The following is a 19,943-nucleotide window of genomic DNA, read 5'->3' as shown; positions in this document are numbered from 1 at the left end:
TTTGTTATACCAGAACGAGTGATTCACTCGCCTGACAAACAACTGCTCATAGCCTTGGGTTTCCGCAAGGAGGGCACCCATGTCGGAACCCTTGGGGGCTCCGCGTGCAACATTCGCAAAGTTGAGCGAGGGGAAGTGAGCCTTGCAGGTGGCCAAGACCAGGGAGGCGACTCCGCGTGCGGAAGATTTTTGCCAGTCCTTAATGAAATCCGGCACTTGTTCCATAAGATTGGTCATCGTATCGATGATTGTGGTTTTGGCCTTCTTCAGAGACAGAGTCTTGGCGATTCCGCGACAGGCTTCAAATAACGCGTCAATAGAAATCCGAGCTTCATCGTATGCCTCCGTCCTCTTCAGGTTCGACTCTTTTGACCACTCGAAGCCAAGGCTCGCTGTGGAAGAAGGAGGTCCAGTTCCGTTAGAAAGAAAGCATATAAGGCAGTCGGAACAACGACACGGAAAAAAGCTTACGGAAGATAAGTTGGTCGATGGCCTCCGCCTCCGCTTCTAGAACTTTGTTCTTGGCTACCAAGGAGATCACGCGACCCTGGCTCTTCTCTAGTTTTTCGTTCAGATCCGCCAGGACGCGGGCATGCTTGTCGGAGAGCTCCTTCCTCGCCTCAGTCTCCTTGTTGGAGGATTCTTGGATGAAGGTTTTGAGGGATTCATTCTCCGCCTCAAGCACCTTGACCTTGGCGGATAGCTCATCAAACGAGGAGTGCTTGGCAGTTTCTTCTGAAGGCAGAAAGTTGCACATATTATGCATCCTGAACAACTATGTCAGCACAAAAAGTAAAGACCCGGATCTCGTACCTTGAAGGCGGGTCTCAAGCAGCTGGATAGCTTTTTGGCTATTTTCCGCGTTCTGGCGCAGCCCCTCGATCTCCGTGATTTGCTCCAGCACGTGCACGCGCAGATCTTCGTGCAATTTCCGCGTGGTCTGTGAAGCAGCAAGGAGTTAGTCGGATATTAAAATCTTGGGGGCTAGCAAAGAATTCACAGTCTTGGTATAAAATTTTTAAATTTCTGCCTAAAAGTACATTTTGGGAAAGCATCGGCTAATACATGTTACACGGAAATATATCACCCAATGCTTGGGGGCTAGTATCACCTGCCGCACTTCCTTGTGCTTGGCGAAAAACTCCTTCAGGCCGTCCTCCAGGTCGGCAAGCTCTCGCATCTCCTCGTCCGGCTTTCCCCACACTTTGTTCAGCATGGTGGAAACTTCCGCATGACGCTGTGCAAGGGTAAGCTTTTGAAGGGACGGAGTCGGTCGAGGGTCGAACCGAGTCGCGTTGGTGACTTGAAGGAGCTTTACCTTTTGCTCCTGTTCTTCTTCTGTGGGCTCCGCGAAAGCGACGCTTGGTTGATTTTGCGGAGGAACAGATGAGGAGGTCCCCTTGGCGGAGTCGCCATGGTAAGCGGGATCTTCAGGAAGGTCATCAAGGTTGATGACATCTTTTGGATCCGGCTTGGAGGCGGATGAAGCCTTGGGCGGAACTTCAACCTCCGGAGTAACAGGAATAGTAGCCGGAGATGGCCTGGCTCTTTTCTTCGGGACCCTTGGGGCCTTGGGGGGACTGGCTTCCGGAGCTTCAGAAAAAACATAAAAGTATAAGTAAGAGTTTAAGCGTGAAACCAGAACTTGGATCTCGGAAGTAGGCGCTTACCCGGAAGGCTTGAAGAAATGCTGGATGGCAGGCTGCCCCTTGTTGCTGGTATTAATCAGTGAAAGGTGCTTCTTTTCCAACTCCGCTTTCCGGGTAGCCGCAGTGCTAAGCACTTCGCGGGCGCGTTTCGCATAGGGGCTGGAAGGAGCTGGCTTCTTCCTCTTAGCAGGGCATGGGGCCTCGGGAGCTTCCGCCTCCGATGCAGCTTCCGGATCCGTGTTGCCGGTGGAAGGAACCCGGAGGAGAATTCCGAGTTCGTTTTCTTCAAGAGCCTCGAGCTAATGCAAAGTTAAACACTTAGACAAAAAAGTTTGAATGCGAAGAGAAACAATAGACCTAAGTCAAGACGACGTACCGCGGTTCCGGAACCATTCGTGTGAATGTCTTTGTTGCACACGTGAACGTGAAGTTCACGTGGGATTTTGATGAGGAGCCGGATCCTCTTGTCGATGGCGTCGGCGGAAAGATTGTCTTTTGTGGCGCGCATTGGGTCGTCGCGCCCTGTGTATTGGAACATCAGGCGGTCCCTGTGTTGGAGCGGCTGGATCCGCTTGGTGAACCAGGAAAGGGTTAAGTCCTTCCCCGTCAGCCCCTCCTCCGTCGCCCATGGGATCCGCCTGACGGCGCGTGTGAGCTGGGCCGATTCGGAAAGGTGGGGGCAGTGCGACCATGCCGGAAGCTCGGTGGCGGGGCAGTTCTTGAATGGTGGCAGCTTTCTTTCGCTCGCGGGGTTGGAGACGTCCTTCAAGTAGAAGAAACCCCCAGACCAGTACCTCGCGGATTCGTGGCGGTCGGTGTGGGGGTAGACGCGGCCCGGGCGGATCATGAAGGTGATGGATCCGCATGTAGCTAGTTCGGCGGATTGCCGGATCCTCTCCTTCTTGACAGTAAAGTAATACTGGAACAGAGAGAGCTCGGGGGTTACTCGGAGATGGCCTTCGCAGAGGGTGACGTGGTTGCAGATTGCAAGCACGCTGTTCGGAGAAATGTTGTGGGGTTGGAGCCCGTAGGTCTTCAGAATCTCTAGGAAGAAATCTGAAGGCGGAAATGAGAAACCACGCTCCACCAGTGCTTTCGTCAGCACCATCTCGCGTCCTTAGGAGCTGGAGCTAGTTCATTCGGAATTGACCTCCAGCTTCCGTGTTGCAGGAAGCCCTCCGTCTCGAGGTTCCTCAGCTCCATGTCGGTGGTGGTGCAGGGCCACCATTTTCCCTTGGCTTCGGAGTCTCGTTGGCGAGCTTTCGACTTTTTGACGACCTCTTCCGCCTGGTGCTCCGTTTGATCCGCCCCGGAGGCTTTCTCCGGGTGAGCAGAGGTCCCTTCAGCCTCCTTGCCGGAATCCTTTGAAGGATCCAGCCTGACTGGAACGAAGGGTGGAGGGGCGGAGGAGATTGGGGTCGCCATGATAGGTTCTGAGGTCGCAGGCGGAGTCGTTGAAGACATCTGAAGAAAAGGTTTTGGCGGAAACATTTTTTAGTCGGATCCGGCATCGTCAACCTAGCGATCATCCCTACCAACTACGGCAAAGGGTCGAAGCTCGGAGAACTTACCGTAATGTATTCCGTGGTGGTCGGAGTCGCCGGCGACGAGGTTTTCGTACGGTGGTTCGCCGGAGTTAAGAACACGATGAACACCACGGTGGTGAAATCGCTCCGGTGATGCTCCGGCGAATTTTCCGGCGGGTTCCGGCACGGCGGAGGAGGAGCTCGCGAGCGGCGCTGCGTGGAGAGGTGAGAAAGGGGGGTGAATGAGAAGTTAGGGTTGACGGTGGATATTTATAGGCCGGAGGGACGAGATTCGTGCTCTGCATCCTGTGGTCGGAACGCAAGCGTCGCACCGTTGGATGTGTGACACGTGTCCAAAACCCTAAACGGTAAAAATGGCTAGAGATAAGTTACCGCACAAATCTCGCGAAAATGGCGCCGGAATTGGCGGAACCGTTTGAGTCTTTTAAAGATTCCGGGTAATTGCGCAAGGGAAAGTTGGTTCTCATTTGACGCAGGGGCAACCCGGAAACGTATTCAAAACATCGATGGATGAAGTCCCGCGGAATGGGAGCATTTTTCCGACTAAAAGTTGGGAAAAGAAGAAAATGTGAAGTTGGAGTTCTTCAAGTTTCTCCGCGTTACTAACATTGTCGGATACCATGATGGACTAGCAAAGGCGGAAATAGCAGGCGAAACTCGAAGAACTCTGGGGGCTATTGTTGTGGGTATACTTCATGGGTGTACCATCGACAGTGCCTAGATCCGGCAAGCCCGGGTGGCCCACAGATGGTGATGAGGCATGTGGCCCATCGGGCGGCCCAGTTGCTGTTGATCATGAAGGAAGAAGTCCGGCCCAGGATCAGTAAGCCGGATCCGTACCGACATTAGGAGGAACCCGGATCCGCGGAGGCCCGTGAGGAACCCGGATCCAGTACGACGTATATGGAAGGCGGATCCGTGACGTGCACGGCAAGATATTGTACCGTAGTTAGGCTATCTGTAATCCGGCTAGGACTCTCCATGTAAACCCTAGATCCGTGCGCCTTTATAAGCCGGATCCTGGGAGCCCTAGAGGCAGAAGGACAACTCCTTGTAACATCGCGAAAGCGCCCAGATAATTCCAGACAAGCAGCAGTAGGCCCTGTCATCGTGCAGGTGTTCCGAAGCTGGGTAAATCGCGTACCACCGTCCCGTGTGCACTCCGCCCTATGGCCCCTACTTCTTCTCCCCCTCGTGAGGATCCCTCCTCCGAGGTACCGTCGATTAGGCAACGACAGATGCCAGTGCTCATCCAAGGCCCAAATCAACCCGGCAATGACATTGATGTGTACCTACAGCCATTATTTGAAGAACTCTTACAGTTGTGGAGAAAACCAGGTGTACATGCATGGGATGAGTACAAACAGGAGTCATTTAACCTACGAGCGTTGCTTTTCTTGACCATCAATGATTGGCCTGCTCTTAGTAACCTTTCAGGACAGACAAACAAGGGATACAATGCATGCACGCACTGCTTAGATGAGACCGAAGGTGCTTATTTGAATAAATGTAAGAAGGTTGTGTACCTGGGGCATCGTCGATTTCTTCCAAAGAGGCACCCCGTCAGAAAGAAAGGCAATCATTTCGGAGGTGAGGCAGATCACCGGGAGAAGCCTGAACTCCGTACCGGTGATGCTTTACTTGATATGGTCAAGGACATAAAAGTAATATTTGGAAAGGGTCCTGGCGGCCAATCTGTTCCGAAAGACGACGTTACCGGACATGCACCCATGTGGAAGAAAAAATCTATATTTTGGGATCTACCCTATTGGAAAGTCCTAGAGGTCCGCTCTTCAATCGACGTGATGCATGTGACGAAGAATCTTTGCGTGAACCTGCTAGGCTTCTTAGGCGTGTATGGGAAGACAAAAGATACACCAGAAGCAAGGGAGGACCAGTATCGTATGAAAGTCCCAAAGAACAAGCAAGAACAGAATTACAAGGATGCAGGGAGTCGCTTAAGTCCTGGCAGCTACGCTCTTACCAAAGCAGAGAAGGAAATCTTTTTTGAAGTCCTTTACAGTATCAAGGTGCCGTCTGGATTTTCATCAAATATAAAGGGAATTATAAATATGGCGGAGAAAAAATTCCAAAACCTGAAGTCGCATGACTGCCACATTATTATGACGCAGCTGCTTCCGGTTGCACTGAGGGGGCTACTGCCGGAAAATGTTCGAATACCCATTGTGAAGCTATGTGCATTCCTTAATGCAATATCTCAGAAGGTAATCAATCCAGCTAGTCTTCCAAGGTTACAGAAGGATGTGGTGCAATGTCTTGTTAGCTTTGAGTTGGTGTTTCCACCATCTTTCTTCAATATTATGACACATCTCCTGGTTCACCTTGTCGAAGAGATTTCCATCCTCGGTCCTGTCTTTCTACACAATATGTTCCCCTTCGAGAGGTTCATGGGGGTCTTAAAGAAATATGTTCTTAACCGTGTGATGGCGTGTAACTCACACGTTCGTTGGGAACCCCAAGAGGAAGGTATGATGCGCACAGCAGCAAGTTTTCCCTCAGAAAGAAACCAAGGTTTATCGAACCAGGAGGAGCCAAGAAGCACGTTGAAGGTTGATGGCGGCGGGATGTAGTGCGGCGCAACACCAGGGATTCCGGCGCCAAGGAGGAACCTGCACAACACAACCAAAGTACTTTGCCCCAACGAAACAGTGAGGTTGTCAATCTCACCGGCTTGCTGTAACAAAGGATTAACCGTATTGTGTGGAAGATGATTGTTTGCAGAAAACAGTAGAACAAGTATTGCAGTAGATTGTATTTCAGTATAGAGAATTGGACCGGGGTCCACAGTTCACTAGAGGTGTCTCTCCCATAAGATAAACAGCATGTTGGGTGAACAAATTACAGTTGGGCAATTGACAAATAAAGAGGGCATGACCATGCACATACATATTATGATGAGTATAGTGAGATTTAATTGGGCATTACGACAAAGTACATAGACCGCTATCCAGCATGCATCTATGCCTAAAAAGTCCACCTTCAAAGTTATCATCCGAACCCCTCCGTATTAAGTTGCTAACAACAGACAATTGCATTAAGTATTGCGCGTAATGTAATCGGTAACTATATCCTTGAACATAGCACCAATGTTTTATCCCTAGTGGCAACAAAGACATCCACAACCTTAGAACTTTCTCACATCGTCCTGTATATCAATGGAGGCATGAACCCACTATCGAGCATAAATACTCCCTCTTGGAGTTACAAGCATCTACTTGGCCAGAGCATCTACTAGTAACGGAGAGCATGCAAGATCATAAACAACACATAGACATAACTTTGATAATCAACATAACAAGTATTCTCTATTCATCGGATCCCAACAAACGCAACATATAGAATTACAGATAGATGATCTTGATCATGTTAGGCAGCTCACAAGATCCGACAATGAAGCACAATGGGGAGAAGACAACCATCTAGCTACTGCTATGGACCCATAGTCCAGGGGTAGACTACTCACTCATCACTCCGGAGGCGACCATGGCGGCGTAGATTCCTCCGGGAGATGATTCCCCTCTCCGGCAGGGTGCCGGAGGCGATCTCTTGGATCCCCCAAGATGGGATCGGCGGCGGCGGCGTCTCTGGAAGGTTTTCCGTATCGTGGCTCTCGGTACTGGGGGTTTCGCGACGGAGGCTTTAAGTAGGCGGAAGGGCAGGTCAGGAGGCGGCACGAGGGGCCCACACCACAGGGCCGCGCGGCCAGGGGGGGGGCCGCGCCGCCCTAGGGTGTGGCCACCTCGTGGCCCCACTTCGTCTCCTCTTCGGTCTTCTGGAAGTTTCGTGGCAAAATAGGACCCTGGGCGTTGATTTCGTCCAATTCCGAGAATATTTCCCTACTAGGATTTCTGAAACCAAAAACAGCAGAAAACAGCAACTGGCACTTCGGCATCTTGTTAATAGGTTAGTTCCAGAAAATGCACGAATATGACATAAAGTGTGCATAAAACATGTAGATAACATCAATAATGTGGCATGGAACATAAGAAATTATCGATACGCCGGGGACGTATCAGCATCCCCAAGCTTAGTTCTGCTCGTCCCGAGTAGGTAAAACGATAACACAGATAATTTCTGGAGTGACATGCCATCATAACCTTGATCATACTATTTGTAAAGCATATGTAGTGAATGCAGCGATCAAAACAATGTATATGACATGAGTAAACAAGTGAATCATAAAGCAAAGACTTTTCATGAATAGCACTTCAAGACAAGCATCAATAAGTCTTGCATAAGAGTTAACTCATAAAGCAATAATTCAAAGTAAAGGCATTGAAGCAACACAAAGGAAGATTAAGTTTCAGCGGTTGCTTTCAACTTATAACATGTATATCTCATGGATAATTGTCAACATAGAGTAATATAATAAGTGCAATAAGCAAGTATGTAGGAATCAATGCACAGTTCACACAAGTGTTTGCTTCTTGAGGTGGAGAGAAATAGGTGAACTGACTCAACATTGAAATTAAAAGAATTGTCCTCCATAGAGGAAAAGCATCGATTGCTATATTTGTGCTAGAGCTTTGATTTTGAAAACATGAAACAATTTTGTCAACGGTAGTAATAAAGCATATGTATAATGTAAATTATATCTTACAAGTTGCAAGCCTCATGCATAGTATACTAATAGTGCCCACACCTTGTCCTAATTAGCTTGGACTACCGGATCATCGCAATGCACATGTTTTGACCAAGTGTCACAAAGGGCTACCTCTATGCCGCCTGTACAAAGGTCTAAGGAGAAAGCTCGCATTGGATTTCTCGCTATTGATTATTCTCAACTTAGACATACATACCGGGACAACATAGACAACAGATAATGGACTCCTCTTTTATGCATAAGCATGTAACAACAATTAATAATTTTCTCATATGAGATTGAGGATATATGTCCAAAACTGAAACTTCCACCATGGATCATGGCTTTAGTTAGCGGCCCAATGTTCTTCTCTAACAATATGCATGCTTAACCATAAGGTGGTAGATCGCTCCTACTTCAGACAAGACGAACATGCATAGCAACTCACATGAAATTCAACAAAGAATAGTTGATGGCGTCCCCAGTGAACATGGTTATCGCACAACAAGCAACTTAATAAGAGATAAAGTGCATAAGTACATATTCAATACCACAATAGTTTTTAAGCTATTTGTCCCATGAGCTATTTATTGTAAAGGTGAATGATGGAATTTTAAAGGTAGCACTCAAGCAATTTACTTTGGAATGGCGGAAAATACCATGTAGTAGGTAGGTATGGTGGACACAAATAGCATAGTGGTTGGCTCAAGTATTTTGGATGCATGAAAGGTAATCCCTCTCGATACAAGGTTTAGGCTAGCAAGGCTTATTTGAAACAAACACAAGGATGAACCGGTGCAGCAAAACTCACATAAAAGACATATTGTAAACATTATAAGACTCTACACCGTCTTCCTTGTTGTTCAAACTCAATACTAGAAATTATCTAGACCTTAGAGAGACCAAATATGCAAACCAAATTTTAGCATGCTCTATGTATTTCTTCATTAATGGGTGCAAAGCATATGATGCAAGAGCTTAAACATGAGCACAACAATTGCCAAGTATCACATTATCCAAGACATTTTAGCAATTACTACATGTATCATTTTCCAATTCCAACCATATAACAATTTAACGAACAAGAAACTTCGCCATGAATACTATGAGTAGAAACTAAGGACATACTTGTCCATATGCTACAGCGGAGCGTGTCTCTCTCCCATAAAGTGAATGCTAGGATCCATTTTATTCAAACAAAACAAAAAACAAAAACAAACCGACGCTCCAAGCAAAGCACATAAGATGTGATGGAATAAAAATATAGTTTCAGGGGAGGAACCTGATAATGTTGTCGATGAAGAAGGGGATACCTTGGGCATCCCCAAGCTTAGACGCTTGAGTCTTCTTAGAATATGCAGGGGTGAACCACCGGGGCATCCCCAAGCTTAGAGCTTTCACTCTCCTTGATCATGTTGCATCATACTCCTCTCTTGATCCTTGAAAACTTCCTCCACACCAAACTTAGAACAACTCATTAGAGGGTTAGCGACAATAAAAATTAACATGTTCAGAGGTGACACAATCATTCTTAACACTTCTGGACATTGCATAAAGCTACTGGACATTAATGGATCAAAGAAATTCATCCAACATAGCACAAGAGGCAATGCGAAATAAAAGGCAGAATCTGTCAAAATAGAACAGTTCGTATTGACGAATTTTATCGAGGCACCAGACTTGCTCAAATGAAAATGCTCAAATTGAATGAAAGTTGCGTACATATCTGAGGATCACTCACGTAAATTGGCATAATTTTCTGAGTTACCTACAGAGAAAACAGCCCAGATTCGTGACAGCAAAGAAATCTGTTTCTGCGCAGTAATCCAAATCTAGTATGAACTTTTCTATCAACGACTTTACTTGGCACAACAAAACACTAAACTAAGATAAGAAGAGGTTGCTACAGTAGTAAAAAACTTCCAAGACACAAAATAAAAACAAAGTACTGTAGGTAAAAACATGGGTTGTCTCCCATAAGCGCTTTTCTTTAACGCCTTTCAGCTAGGCGCAGAAAGTGTGTATCAAGTATTATCGAAGGATGGGGCTTCTACAGCGGGGTGCGGAGTTTTCTCAACCAAGCATAGTATATTGGATACATAAGTTTTAGCGTCTCCCTTTTCATTAGTCTTGGGCTTGCTACTTTCATCAAACAAATTTTCGGGAACAAGCCAAGCATAGTTATTTTCTAGTGCATCATTCATAGCTAAGAGTTTACATGGTATTGGTGCTTTGATCTCCTCACCATCATCAATATTATTAGTGTATCTTATTCTATCCATGTCCATCTTTTCAAGGATACTAACAAAATTGGTATAAGAACCAAGCATATTAAATTTAGCAAAGACCTTTCTAGCCTCTCTTGCTATACCACCAAATTCTCTAAGAAGGGTTTCTAAAACAAAATCTTTCTTTTCCCCTTCTTCCATATCACCAAGTGTAAGAAACATGTGTTGGATTATAGGATTGAGGTTAACAAATTTAGTTTCCATCATACGAACTAAAGCAGCAGCGGCAATTTCATAGGTGGGAGCAAGTTCTACTAAGTGTCTATCTTCAAAATCCTCAATGGTGCTGACATGATTGAAAAATTCTTCTATATTATTTCTCCCAATTATAGACCCACGTCCTACCGGTATGTCTTTCGTGGTAAAATTAAAAGGAAACATGATGAATCAAGTAAAGTAAATGCAAGTAACTAATTTTTTTGTGTTTTTGATATAGCAAACAAGATAGCAAATAAAGTAAAACTAGCAACTAATTTTTTTGTATTTTGATTTAGTGAAGCAAACAAAGTAGTAAATAAAACTAAGCAAGACAAAAACAAAGTAAAGAGATTGGGAAGTGGAGACTCCCCTTGCAGCGTGTCTTGATCTCCCCGGCAACGGCATCAGAAAAAGAGCTTGATGGCGTGTAACTCACACGTTCGTTGGGAACCCCAAGAGGAAGGTATGATGCACACAGCAGCAAGTTTTCCCTCAGAAAGAAACCAAGGTTTATCGAACCAGGAGGAGCCAAGAAGCACGTTGAAGGTTGATGGCGGCGGGATGTAGTGTGGCGCAACACCAGGGATTCCGGCGCCAACGTGGAACCTACACAACACAACCAAAGTACTTTGCCCCAACGAAACAGTGAGGTTGTCAATCTCACCGGCTTGCTGTAACAAAGGATTAACCGTATTGTGTGGAAGATGATTGTTTGCAGAAAACAGTAGAACAAGTATTGCAGTAGATTGTATTTCAGTATAGAGAATTGGACCGGGGTCCACAGTTCACTAGAGGTGTCTCTCCCATAAGATAAATAGCATGTTGGGTGAACAAATTACAGTTGGGCAATTGACAAATAAAGAGGGCATGACCATGCACATACATATTATGATGAGTATAGTGAGATTTAATTGGGCATTACGACAAAGTACATAGACCGCTATCCAGCATGCATCTATGCCTAAAAAGTCCACCTTCAGGTTATCATCCGAACCCCCTCCAGTATTAAGTTGCTAACAACAGACAATTGCATTAAGTATTGCGCGTAATGTAATCAGTAACTATATCCTTGAACATAGCACCAATGTTTTATCCCTAGTGGCAACAGCACATCCACAACCTTAGAACTTTATGTCACTGTCCCAGATATCAATGGAGGCATGAACCCACTATCGAGCATAAATACTCCCTCTTGGAGTTACAAGCATCTACTTGGCCAGAGCATCTACTAGTAACGGAGAGCATGCAAGATCATAAACAACACATAGACATAACTTTGATAATCAACATAACAAGTATTCTCTATTCATCGGATCCCAACAAACGCAACATATAGAATTACAGATAGATGATCTTGATCATGTTAGGCAGCTCACAAGATCCGACAATGAAGCACAATGGGGAGAAGACAACCATCTAGCTACTGCTATGGACCCATAGTCCAGGGGTAGACTACTCACTCATCACTCCGGAGGCGACCATGGCGGCGTAGAGTCCTCCGGGAGATGATTCCCCTCTCCGGCAGGGTGCCGGAGGCGATCTCCTGGATCCCCCGAGATGGGATCGGCGGCGGCGGCGTCTCTGGAAGGTTTTCCGTATCGTGGCTCTCGGTACTGGGGGTTTCGCGACGGAGGCTTTAAGTAGGCGGAAGGGCAGGTCAGGAGGCGGCACGAGGGGCCCACACCACAGGGCCGCGCGGCCAAGGGGGGGCCGCGCCGCCCTAGGGTGTGGCCACCTCGTGGCCCCACTTCGTCTCCTCTTCGGTCTTCTGGAAGCTTCGTGGCAAAATAGGACCCTGGGCGTTGATTTCGTCCAATTCCGAGAATATTTCCCTACTAGGATTTCTGAAACCAAAAACAGCAGAAACAAAGAATCGGCACTTCGGCATCTTGTTAATAGGTTAGTTCCAGAAAATGCACGAATATGACATAAAGTGTGCATAAAACATGTAGATAACATCAATAATGTGGCATGGAACATAAGAAATTATCGATACGTCGGAGACGTATCACCGTGCTAGGCCAGAAGGAAGCATCTCCAAGGGCTATGGAACAGAGGAGGTCATCGAGTTCTGTGTTGACTTTATTCCTGACCTTAAGTCGATTGGTGTTCCTGAATCCCGACATGAGGGCGACTAAGTGGAAAAGGCACGCTAGGAAGGAAATGAATGATATGTAGGGACGACATTTCTTTCACTCAAGCACACTACACAGTTCTACAAAGTTCCACCTTGGTGGCCCCGTATATCACTGATCACAAGAATATTGTACGCTCTGAATATCCGGGGCAGTCTGAAGACTGGATTACACATAAACATATGCAGACATTCGGCGGTTGGCTCCGAACACATCTCATTAATAACAACGATATTGGAGATCAGTTGTACTTGTTGGCCGGGTCACCATCTTCGACTATACTGACTTTCCAGGGGTACGAGATAAATGGAAATACCTTCTACACTTCGGCCAAGATAAAAAGAGCACCAACCAAAACAGTGGTGTCCGCATTGATGCAACAAACACTAATAGTGGGGAAAAGGACACATATTATGGTTACATAGAGGAGATATGGGAACTTGACTATGGACCTTCTTTTAAGATCCCTTTGTTTCGGTGCAAATGGTTCAAGCTTGATGGAAAAGGGGTAAAGGTAGACCAGCTGTACGGAATAACAACAGTGGATCTCAACAATCTTGGTTACGGAGACGAACTATTCGTCCTAGCCAATGAGGTGGCTCAGGTTTTCTATGTGAAGGACATGTCCTCCAGACTGAAGAAAAGAAAACATAAGGAAACGAGCTCATCCGATGAGCCAAAGCGTCACATAGTTCTTTCAGGGAAAAGAACCATCGTGGGAGTCGAGGACAAGACAGACATGTCATAAGATTATAATAAGTTGCTGAAATTCTGCCCTTCACAGTGAACATTGATCCAACCATCGCGTTAAATGCTGAAGATACTCCATGGTTACGGTCGAAGCGATCATAATGTATTAATTATTATCCTGTACCTTGATGAGCTCATATTGTGAAGCGTTTGTTGTGATATGTATCAGTAACATTGGTCGTTTGAACTAAATGCTCTTTCCTTCGAGAAGCTCCCGGAAGCCCTCTTTACCATGAGCTACTGGTTGTTGGGTTTATATACACTAGCAGCTTCCGAGCGGGACTTGCGGGAAGAGTTACTCGGGCAAAGCTTCCGAAGATGTCTAAGACGGCCAGCCATCTAAGACATCTTCGAGAAGCTTCGCCGGAGAGGCTCTTTCCTTCGAAAAGCTCCTAGAAGCCCTCCTTACCCTGAGCTACTGGTTGTTGGGTGTATACTAGCAGCTTCCGAGCGGGACTTGCGGGAAGAGTTACTCGGGCGAAGCTTCCGAAGATGTCTAAGACGGCCAGCCATCTAAGACATCTTCGAGAAACTTCACCGGAGAGGTCGTTGCCTCTCAGGCTGCTCTCTCTACTCTCCCCGGAGGGGGCTATATATAGCAATGTGCCTCCACATAATCCCCCCCCCCAGATGAGGCCACCCCAGATAAGGCAAACACCAGATAAGCCTCCCCCAGATTTAGCCCCCCATCTTTAGCACCGGTTCAAGCCAGGAACCGGTATAAAAGGGGTATATAATCAAATCCACCATCTTTAGCACCGGTTCAAGCCAGGAACCGGGATAAAAGGGGTATATAATCAAATCCACCATCTTTAGCACTGGTTCAAGCCAGGAACCGGGATAAAAGGGGTATATAATCTAATCCACCATCTTTAGCACCGGTTCAAGCCAGGAACCGGGATACAAGGGGTATATAAACTAAAGACAACGACTTTATTGAAATTTAACAAGATACATTAACTAAACTTAAACTAAAACAACGACAACGACTTTATTGAAATTTAACATTAACTAAATTTAAACTAAAATAATAACAACTTCTACTAGTTCTTCCGCGCATCCGTTGCTGCCCTCCTGGCTGCCGCCTCCTGCCGTAGCTCCTCCTCACGACGACGCTTATACATCTCCTCACTATCCAGATCCGCCACACGCGGCCGCTTATGCAGCTCCTGGAGACTCTGCCTCTCAAATGCTTCTATGGTAGCCGCTAGCGCCGCCTCCTCCCACTCCTCTATCTCTGCAAGCTGCGGGTCCACCTAATCCTCTGCTGCCCTCCTTGCTACCGCCTCCTGCCGCTGCAGCTCCTCCCACTCCTCTATCTCCGCGAGCTGCGGGTCCACCTCCACCGGCGGCGGGTGCGGCTTTGGGGGCATTGTGCAATGGGCTAGGGTTTGGTCATGATCGAAGTGGGAGAGACGGGGACGTACTATTTATAGAGGGAAAATATCCCGCACGGCGCCGTGGCGGGAAAATATCCCGCGCGCCGTTTGCGTCGTGGCGGGAAAATATACCGCGCGCCGCTTGCGTCGTGGCGGGAAAATCAAGCGCGGCGTCATCGCGTGGCGGGTAAATATCCCTCGCGTTGTGGCGGGAAAATATCCCGCGCGGCGTCGTTTGACGGGAACCTACCACGCGCGCGTCGTGGCAGGAACCTATCCCGCGCGAAACACGCAAAAAAATGGCGGGAAAATACAAATGGCAGCGAAAAAAAGGGGTCTTTTGCACCGGTTGGTGGCTCGAACCGGTGCAAAAGGGTCTTTTGCACCGGTTCGAGCCACCAACCGGTGCAAAAGCCCTCCCCTATATCTACCACGCCCTTCTCCTTTCTTCCCCATTCGCGAGGAAAATTGGATGCCGACAGGCTGCCCAATTTTCGCACGCCCGGCCGTCCTCCTCCTCCCGCGCCGCTCCGCCGCTCCGCTGCCGGCCTCCCGCGCCGCCCGCCGCGCCGCTACTCCTCCGCGCGCTCCTCCTCCGCTCGTGGTGGCTCCGCCGCCCGGCCTCCTCCACACGCCGATCACCGCCAAGGCTGCGCGCCGCTTTTTCTCGGCGCAGCCGGCTAAGGTGAGCCCGGCCCGGCCGCCCCTTTGTTTTTTTTTCATTTTTTTTAATTAGTTAGGAAATTTAGTAGTTAAATTTGTTAGATAAATTTGTTAGATAATATTTGTTAGAAATTTATATGTTAGAATATTTGTTAGATAATATTTTTTAGAAATATATATGTTAGAATATTTGTTAGATAATATTTGTTAGAAATATATATGTTAGAATATTTGTTAGATAATATTTGTTAGAAATATATATGTTAGAATATTTGTTAGATAATATTTGTTAGAAAATTTAGGGTTAGAAAATATTAGTTAATTTAGAGTTAGAAAAATTTGTTAGATAATATTTGTTAGAAAATATTTGTTAGAATATTTGTTAGAAATATTTGTTAGAAAATATTTGTTAGAAATTTATATGTTAGAAATATTTGTTAGAAAATATTTGTTAGAAATTTATATGTTAGAAATACTTGTTAGAAATTTATATGTTAGAAATATTTGTTAGAAAATATTAGTGAAATTTATATGTTAGAAATATTTGTTAGATAAAAATGTATGTGTTAGACAAAAGTAGTAATATTTATTCAAATTCAATATTAGTTTGCATACGATGCCGCGCCCGCCGCGTCCTGGAGCTAGGACAATTTTAGAGGAGATGCGGCAGTTGGGGGAAGTTCGGGACTGGGCTCCGCCGGGGTGGCACTTGGAGGTGTTATGTTCCGGGGCGCGCACCTTGGTGCGGAATCCGGGTCCCGTCGTCGACCCGGATATTCTCTGGTGGAGGTCTTATGGGCCACGTTCGTTTCAGAGGGAGCCGGCCCCACCGGAGGTGGTAGCTCGGCGCATTGCAGCGGAGGACGAGCACGTTCGCCGTTACATGTATGCGTTAGACACCATGTATAGGACCGGATGGTCAGTTATGCAGGGATCTCATGTTAGCTATGCTCCCGCATCGTTCCGTGGCTTTGGGTGTTCACCCGGCGCGGCTCAGGACCCGGTCGGCGCCGTTGAGAGGTTGTAGTGTGATGTATTAGGGACCGATCGAGCTATATGTGTAACTCAGATCTTTGATTATGTATTGAGCATTATCCTTAATTTGCACTTATATATATGTGTAACTCTAATATTTGATCATGTATTTATATCATTATCTTGGTTAATTACTGCTTCGTTGTGTTTATAGCATTAGAATAACTTGTAAGTCTTTGCAGAAACTATGGAACGAGACCTAGAAAAAGAATACCTCGTCGAGGAGATTATCCGTAATGATGAGGATATCACCTCTATGTACCTAAACCAATCCGGCGAGGGAGACGAGCGAACCCGTGGAGACGCCTCCGGTGAGGAAGATGAGCAAGACCACCGCGGAGACGGCTCTGGTGAGGGAGAAGGTGACGACTGCGAGCGAGAAGCTCACGACGCCGAGGTGTATATATATTAATTAACCAAGCCTCCAGATTTGTGCATATACATGTATTAACGTTGTTTCTTCTTTTAGACTTCCCGATCAACAAACTCTACTGGCAGAACTAAACGAGGCACGGCCAGAAAGATGGAAGGCCATGAAAGGTGCACCATCATGGAAATCGCGATAGATGGCGAACCGATTTCTCCCAAGGCTCACGCAAAAAAGTTTGTAAGTCAATGCGGAGTTATTGTTAGGGACACCGTCCCGATCACCACTCAAGAATGGAAGAAACCTGGAAAGGGGGGCGAAGGAGTTAGTTATGTCGACACGAGATTAAAAAGTCTGTTGTTTAGGAAGCTGCTGGTAAATTTCATCTTTCCGGAGCCAACTGACTCTGATAGTGAGAATGACAGGCCAGACCCTGAGGATCCCGAGCTGAATAGCGTACAGCGAAGAGTTAAGAAGTGGGCTCTTAAGAAGATGGCACTACAGTTCAACGACTACAAGAAGAAATTGGACAACTTCTTTGTCAAGAAAGGGAAGACTCCTGATTTCAATGGCCCCTATGAGAAGATAAAGGACCACTGGGAGCAATTTGTGAAGAACAAGAAATCGGACATGGCATAGAAAAGGTCAGACACCAATACGAAAAATGCTTCTAATAAGATGTACTTCCATACCATGGGGCGAGGAGGCTACAAGGCTGGCAGGCCTAAGTGGGAGAAATGGGAGAACGAGCTAATTAAAAATGGGATCCAACCAGAGGTACTAAAATGGAACCAGCGATCAAGGGATTGGTTTTACGCGCATGTGGGCACGTTGGACGCACAAGGGTTATGCATATATACACAAAGACATCGGGAAAACCCACTTCCCATCGAAGCCTTTAGAAATCTTGCGAAGGAAGTTGAAGAGGGGAAGTTCCGTCCCGAAAGAGAGAAGGACCAGCTCACACGCGCCCTTGGGAATCCTGGACACTCAGGACGAACACGAACCACATCAGGTGGCAAGCCGTGGTGTATTGGGTTTCCTGCAGAAACCCAATAGCATGCCAGTACAAGTACGGGCCGTGGTGTATGAGTATTCCTGAGTACTTAAGCCGCATCGAATTCATGTTCAAGGGTGATGATGTCCAAATAGCATACCAGTACAAGTGCGGGCAACCTCTTGTCAGAGCTGAGGAGTTGCCTAATCTATCAACACAGCTGCGAAGACTGCATAATTGGTACATGGATGCATGTAAGGATGGTAAGAACTGGATCATGGTGGCAATCACAGATGACCACTACGGGCGAAATGACGTGATGAACATCGAATTTTGTGAATTATTTCAGTTATTCAACCAAGACGCCCTCGATAAATCTCTGCTGAGTGCCTACTGTCTGTAAGTATTATTTATGTAATTAAGTCTCTACCGCGGCTCGTCCATTGCATGCATATAATCATACTCTCGCTGTATTATGCAGAATGAAGATCCGCGAATGCCGCAAGGGGCAAATCTATGATCTTGGGTTCGTTGACCCATATACCGTGAATGGGTATACTGTCGACAACTCTCCCAAGGACACGGAGAATAACTTGGTATATGTCTTAAGGAAAAACTCATACAAAAGGGCAATACTATTTCCTTACAACTTCGCGTGAGTGTTACTGTCTTCACACATTAAATCCTTTTCGCTTACTCCATGTGTTAAGTGTAATTGATGAGTTATGCATATATATGTGTGTCCGCAGGTTTCACTATATCCTGCTAGTCATTGAACCCGACACCGGGATAGTAGAAGTCATGGACTCGAAGAGTAAACCCCTTGAGGCGTGGGGGGGACATGGCTGATATCCTCCTCAAGGCTTGGAAACGGTTCACCAACAAGTCTCCAGGTTTAAAGAATAAAGAACTTCGAATAAAACATGTACCGGTAAGTACTACTGGCTAGGCCGCGCATCTCTTTGATTCTAGTTTCAATACCATTATTATCATCCTTGATTATATATATATTATTTTGATTGAACTATGTTCTCGTAAAGTGCTTGAGACAAGAGGACGGGAATAATTTATGCGGGTTCTACGTTTGCGAGTTCATCCGCCAGAATACCCACCATAAGACGGACATTTTGGAACAACTTGATGTAAGTAAACAACATTCATGGCTTTATTTTATCACCTTCTGTTTCATTCACATACACACATATATATATTGACCACCGTACCTTCTTCAAATTATTAGATCCAACGTTTGCGGAACGGTCTTCTAGCAACCGAGCGTGTACGAGCAATTCAAGAAGAGCTGGCGGGATTCTTACTTGAGCAAGTCATAGCTCCAGACGGAGAACACTATGTGGCCGACATCCAATATCAAATTTGATGTAGACATATATATATGCATGAACGTGTGTCACTTTGATCGATATATGTAATATAATGGTTTCCTATATATATATTTGAATTGTCTGCATTAATATATTATACCGTATTTTGAATGGGCAGAGTCTCTGCCGCGGCAGCATTTTAGTCTGCCGCGGCAGGGAATTGCACTAAAACGCTGCCGCGGCACAACCCTTTTGCACCGGTTCGTATTCCGAGCGCCCCACAGCCGGCCACGTGGAGACCCCTTTAGCACCGGTTCGTAAGCGAACCGGTGCAAAAGGGGGGGGGGGGGGGGGCCTTTTGCACCGGATGGTTTGCACCGGTTGGCCATCCGGTGCATATGGCCATTACCAACCGGTGCAAAAGGCCATATTTCTACTAGTGATCATGACTTTTTATGGGATATGGCGACTTATTATGCAGCACATTGGCTGCACAGAGAACAAATTAAGTAGTTAGTACAATAAAAAAAGGAAAATAGTTGTCAACTAATCAATATCTCAGGTGAGTTGCATCGTGTGTGAACTGAGGTGGTTTTTTTTTTGGAGCTTTTACAGAGTATATCCGCTAGAGTTGCTCCTAGGTTTTATATATAGGTCGGTACAAAATTCTGTAAACAAAAGCTCGGTACAAATTTGATTGAGTAGACTGATCCTGCATCCTTTTGACATACCTAATCACCGGGTTTTGTTATACTGCTCCTACGTGGCGACCTGTGAGGCTAGTAGTAAACTTGTAATCTGAAGCTAGAATGCTAACTAGATGGACACAAGCTATGCTCATATAAAAGTAAGTAATAAATTCATGAATCTTGTAGTAGAGAATTTCGATCCTGGCCTGAACGAGTAGATGTTTTCATCGCAGAGTAAGTAACATGGCATGCTCGAATTCTTGTCTTTTTTCCTCGCCGTCCCAAGACGACGGTGGCGGTGCCAAGGTAAGAGGCGAGAGG

The sequence above is a fragment of the Lolium perenne genome, chromosome 4 (assembly GCF_019359855.2).
Source record: "Lolium perenne isolate Kyuss_39 chromosome 4, Kyuss_2.0, whole genome shotgun sequence".
In the NCBI taxonomy this organism is placed as follows: Eukaryota; Viridiplantae; Streptophyta; class Magnoliopsida; order Poales; family Poaceae; genus Lolium; species Lolium perenne.
This window is presented reverse-complemented; position numbering follows the sequence as displayed.